Source organism: Macaca mulatta, chromosome 7, assembly GCF_049350105.2.
Source record: "Macaca mulatta isolate MMU2019108-1 chromosome 7, T2T-MMU8v2.0, whole genome shotgun sequence".
Taxonomy (NCBI): Eukaryota; Metazoa; Chordata; class Mammalia; order Primates; family Cercopithecidae; genus Macaca; species Macaca mulatta.
Window position 1 is genome coordinate 122,330,784 of NC_133412.1, and position 6,292 is coordinate 122,337,075.

General features: G+C 39.1%; 1 pseudogene; it reads right to left on the reverse strand.

Moving 5' to 3' along the window:
- Window positions 1-4,431: 4,431 nt before the first annotated feature.
- On the reverse strand, window positions 4,432-5,844 carry LOC723733 (eukaryotic translation elongation factor 1 gamma-like; annotated as a pseudogene).
- Between the last annotated feature and the right edge of the window lie 448 nt (window positions 5,845-6,292).

The following is a 6,292-nucleotide window of genomic DNA, read 5'->3' on the forward strand; positions in this document are numbered from 1 at the left end:
GCAATCTAGTCACTAGCAGAAGGTAGCAAAGTATCACACCAAAGAGAAAGCTTTGGGTGTTTGTTATGGGAGCTCCTGTGGTGAGAGACTTGATCTAGGCCAGATGTTGGAGAAACACCTCCCTCAGGAGGTGGAACCTAGGTGAAGATGTAAACTGAACAGGAGTTAAGCATTAGGGAGTCATCCTGGGGTAGGGAATAGAGGGTAAAAGGAGAGGAGAGAGAGAGGTGACTGGATTAGGGAGACTCATGTACAGAAGCTGGCTCTGAAAGGAGACAGCAGGGCATCCTAAAGGCATTTCTCCCAAATGGCTGGAGCTTGGAGTATGAAGGACAAATTCTATCTGGGAGTAAGCTATGCTGACCTTTCTATGTGTGTGGTGGGGTCAGGGAGCAGCAACATTATATGAGAGTGAATAGTGGCTTTTAATCCCTCCATCCCTGAGATTTTATAACATGATCTTACCCTAGTTAAGTCATCCAGTACCAACTGAGGAAGGATGAGTTATAACCCAAAATTTGCCACAGGTATAGCAATACCTGAGACAAAGATATCACAATCACCTAGGAAAATCTGTGGCCAAAAATCAAGCAACACACATGCAGATGCTCAGTAAATCCTAGTTGATTGGTTAGTTGGTGGATTTTTGCCAAAGACCTAGACATGAAAAGGCTAGCAATTGAAATATACCATGAGTTAAATCTCAGTTTAAGTTTCAGATCCATCAAAGACTTTTAACATTAACACAAAAAATGAAAGTCAGCTACAGCTGTAACGTATGCATATTTTACAAAAGATTAAGAGAAGCTGTAGTCTTTCAACAGTCACAACAGTTTATCTTCAATGGCTCACAAGGATCATTAAGCAGAAAAAAGAAAGGTGGTGGTCAAGTGTCAGTGCTTTCTTTCCAAATATGAACTGAGGGTGCAACAGTGTAACTCATTACATGTAAAATCAAAGACATTGAGGACTGAATAAACCACATGAACACCAGACTAATCCTCTTTGTGCCATGACTTAATGTAGGATGCTGATGACTCCACTTAACCTCACCGTGTCTCCATTTCCCAATCTGTAAAACAGGGTTAATAATTTTAACCCACTTCTCAGAGATAGTAAGTGGATTAACTATAATAACAATAAACTAATTTAAAACACAAATCATGAGAATGTTCTAACAAGAGTTATACTTTCTTATAGTAAGAAATGTGAATTTCTTCTTATCCAGAATCATTCCAAATGCATCAGTGAATAATTTATTAGAAAAAAAATACACTGTGACCTTCCCTTTCAGTGACTGAAGATATTCTTTGGACTGAGTCTTTTTTTTTTTTTTTTTTTAATAAAAACGTACCTTTTATTAGGGGTAAAAAATGACTTTGATCCTATCTCAGCTTGGTGATTCAATGGATGGCAACTCGGCCAGGAAGATTTAAGAGCACTGTCTACAACTTACAAGACTCCACTGAAAAATACTCATTTAGCAGTTTGAGAATTACCTTGACCTAGAATTTATGCCAGAAACAACAAGGGCATAAAGATAAAACCACTTTAGCTCACTAATCAAAATAAACTTATCCTAGACAAATTTACTGAATAAATACAAAGCAAACCAATTCAATTGTCTACCCAAACTTTGTAGTTACATGAATATAAATACCACACACCTAAATATTGTTCCTAAAGTAATTAAGTGTATTGTTCCTCCAGAGACTGGAATAACAAGAAAACACTGAAGTTCATTGTCAAACACTTATTATGACTGTTACTAAATAGTCAACCTGTATTTGTACTTTATGGAAATATTTACATTCCTATACCATCCAGAATCCTGAAATTCTGGAACAGAGTGCAGGTTAAACAAACATTATGTGAATCCAAAACTGCACAATAGATAGTGGTGTTAAACCCTGGCAGACTGCAATTTATTAACACCCACAAATAGATTACTTCTGTTCAAGTCAAACAGCCTGAAAAAAAAAATGGATTTTCTATAATCCAGCTACCCAATTTCCTTTCAGTTTTCAAGATTACAACTTCCATTTTATGACATGACCACATTTTCTAGAGGGCAAAAAAATAAATCACACTGTATATAATGGGGCTAGGATCCCAAGACAAAAGAATCATAAATTCCACTCCCAAAAAGGTTGTAAACTCTCTCATTCCATAACAAACGCAAGTATGCAGAACAAGACTTCCAGGTAACTATCTGGTCACATGACATACACAAAATAGGTCAGAAAGCTCCCAATGTAGCAGTTAAACAGTGTTTCCAAGGTCACAAAATAGCATTACTTTTTATTTCCCTCCCTTCTCAAGGCAGAGAGAGGAACTACCCAATTATACTAATGTAGTACTTACTTCTGGAAATATTCCAACCTATTTTGATGAAGAATTTTCCATTGAGAACTTGAATTTTGGAGAGGAAAATAGAAAATGAACTAAAAATCACAAAGGGTAAATGTACTGGATTATTTTAAAGTCGTTAGCAGAAGTTTAACATTTATCATTTGTAAAGTGTTTATCTTTTAAAATATGTTAAATAAGGCTTTTAAGTTATAAAGGGGTAAATTATATTACCATTAAAATGTTAGATTACTCTACTTAGGTATGATTATTGTTTCTTGAATAACTACAGTGAAGTTGAGGAAAAATTTGAATTAGATTAGCATTAATCATGAAATAAAATTATATTCTTGCTGTTCAGGCTAGATATCCAAGAATAATGAAAACTTGGAGAGAAACAGAAAGGTTTCAATTAGTTTGAACTACTCATAAAATTTAAGGAAGTAAAGATAAGTCTTTTTAATAAAAATAGAGCAACCATTCCACTGGTACTCAAACAATACCAAATGGTCTAACACTGGTACAAACCTATCTTCTACTTACATTTCACAGAGGAATTTTTATATTCACTGGGCCAATTTAAATAGTATATATGAATATAGGTAGTCAAAGGAGAAAGTAGATCAGAAAAATTTCCAGGTCCAATATTAAAGATAAAATTAGCATAATATTAGACTGTCTCTAGCTTCAGACTTTCTATTCTGTCCTCAGAATGCCTAACCAGTGGTTTCTTCTGAGGTTCCTGCTACAAGATATGTTGGAAAAATATATATCCAAATGAAGAACCTTATTATTTTCCTAGGGGAATATTTGACTGTAGTTTTTCTCTACATAAGTGTAAAAGTGTGTAAGCAAATATGATGGAAATGCTAATTAGAACATTAAGGCAGTCTTTTCAATGCAAAACAAACATTAAAAAAATAAGTATTATAGGCACTGGAACATTAAAAGTTCTTAAATCAGACTTTGCATATTTGAAAAGAAATACGAATTATGTGTTATTTCCTTTTTAACACTGCTAAGTGCATTATTAATTTGGATAAAAATCTAAATCCATTGCTCACTTATGAATAACCAAAAACCACTGGAAATCCTATAAACAAGAATTACTTCCATGGAAAATGATTTCTATTTTCTAATATTGATTTCTAATATGTAACGTGAAGAGATGCTACCCACAAAAATCAGAATCTAAATCTCTGTCTGTCCTGTTCAATGCAAAAGATTAAATTTCCATGTTCAATTGTCAGTGTGATAGAAATGAACAAGCCAAGCCCCTGGTGCCCTATCCCCAAATACAAACCAGATGAAGTTTAAAAATCAGACTTTCAAAAGAAAACAGAAATGCTTTGTGCTTTACACATAAAGATAAAAAATACATTCATCAGAGGAAGGATTAGTATAAATGTTTAAATTCTGGTTCTAAAAGTTTATAATAGGTACTGCTGTTTTCACTATTTCAACTAAAGGAATTCATAAAAGAAAGACTCTAACTTTGAGCCTTCTCCTTGATTGGCTGTGGGTTCAATGTGATTGTTGTAGGCATTATCATTTTGATTCCCAGATTTACTCAAAAGTTTCAGTAAGCCATTGTTTATGGATGTTGTAAATATAATCATGTATTTCAGTTAATGAAAACCAAAACAGAACCACAATCTCTTGCCTCCCTCCTTTGAGCGAGTTTCTACCTTTTGTTAATCTATCAATGGAACCTATAAAATTCGTGTTTTTAAAAAAAAATCAACTTATTTATTTTAAAATACAAATAGAAGTTAACATTCTGTTTTCCTCCTTTAATACATATTTATGGAGTAGTTCCAATTCATTATGAATTTTTATAACCTCATTATTACATTGCCAGTTGCTACAAATATATGCCAAGTATCTCCTCCATGAAAAGAAATGTGCTAGAGGCAGCTCATTATTATAGTTCAGCTCAAAGAAAAAAAAAAAGGCCACTTCCTCTCTCTCGCCCACCAATCAGAACCACTTATAAAGTTGAAAGGGCAGGCCACTCCTTCACACTGGTAGACTCAGAAATATGTTCATAAACCAGAGATAATGGTTTAATCATAACTACCATTTCTTTTTTTTTCTTTTTTTTTTTTCAATGTTCAGTTTCCTTTAATGACCCCCATCTCCCTGAAGGGCAGGTGCAGGCAGCTAGGCGATGGCAAGAGATGTTCACTTGAAGATCTGCCCTGATTGAAGGCTTTGCCCACATGCTGGAAGGCCCCCTCCCAGGAAAAGTACTCTCGAACCAGCGTCTGGGTCTCCTCGCTGCCAGGATCCAGTTTCCGCCATGTGTATGACTCGTAGTCCACCTGCCAATCTGGACTCAGCGGAAAGGCAAGCTCCTGGCCTCGGAAGACCCAGACTCCAGAAATGGAGCTGCTATTGTTGGTTCCAAAGAGGATGACACTGGCGAAGGCATTCTTCCTCAGCTTGTCCAGTCGCTGGAACATTCCAGTGATGAGATTGCAGCTCATGAAGGTCTGAGTGAGTTCTTCAGGGAAGCGATACTCTGAGTACCACCGGGACCAGCCGTCCTTATCAAAGTGTTCCCAGAAATATGGCAGTGCCACAGAGAGTGTGTCCTCATTGGAGTACTTGCGCTTAAATTCATCCAACACAAAGGTACTCCTGGGCAAGTGAGCGAAGGGGTCCTTGGCCTTGGGCTCAGCAGCCAGCGCCTGCTCACATTCATCCATCTCCTCCTCAGGAGCAGGGGCAGCCTCAGCCTGGGGCTTCTGCTTCTCTTCCCGTGAACCCTTCTCTTTCCGTGGTGTATCTTTTTTAGGCTGGGTCTCTGCAAACTTTTTAGCATCAAACTGGGCCATCTTCTCACACAGCTTCACTTCCCCCAAGACAGCCCGGAACTGGGGCTGATTAATGCAGGTGAGGAACCAGCGGTTGGTATTGGGAAAGTCCTGGCGGAAAGAAGGCTCTAGGACCTGCTTATAGAGCCACAACAGGGTGCAGACAACTGTGATGTCAGCCAATGTCACTCGTTCGCCCACCAGAAAAGTCCTCGTCTTCAAGTGAGCATCCAGCAGCCCCAGAATTCGCCTCACTTCCTCCTTTGCATTCTCAGTGGCCTGTTTGTTGTGGTGCATGATGCCCAAGGTGGGGAATACCCAGGTACTGGCTGGGGGCACTATGTCGGAATCAGCAAAGCTCACCCACTGCACCACCTGGGCTGCTGCCTCTGGAGTACTTCCCCGCAGCTCCTCATTGCTCACATAGTAGGCAATGGCGTTGCTCTCAAACACACAGAATCCATCGTCACCCTCAAATGCTGGAACCTTGCCGGCAGGAAATTTGCGGAGAAATTCAGGGGTGCGGTTGGTTTGGCCAAAATGGAAGTGGGGTGGTGCAGAGAGCACGCGGACCTGAGCCCCGCTGTACTGAGCAGCGATGAGAGCCTTGAAGGCCCTCCAGTTTTCAGGATACGTATACAGGGTCCCAGCCGCCATGGTGATTCCGCAAAGAAAGGGGATAACTACCATTTCTTAAGCAGTGTGATGATTATTTGCCACCTCAAGTCAATTCGCTACCCTTCTCTGCCCCTATGGGCCCTAGAAGGTCGACCTCTATGGACTGCACCATCCAAGTTCTGAGCCCTTGGTTTCTGGTTCAGTTTGGCAGAAGATCAGAAGGCAGGAAGAGAGACATAGGGGTTTCCTTCTCCGTTCTATCCTCAGTACAAAACTCTGGCAGTGGCTACTTTCCTCCAGGGCCAGAGCATTCCCCTACAGTCCAAAGTCTCACCAGGTTATGATAATAACATCCTCTTGCTGTTGGGCTCTGACTGCTTCACTCTGCCCCTTTTGCTTCCTTAATCCTGCTTACACCTCTGTAGTTAGTCTCTTTATTAATGTCTATTCATTTAAACCATTTGTGGGAGGCATAATTCTAAGATGGTCTCAATATTCCTATACCT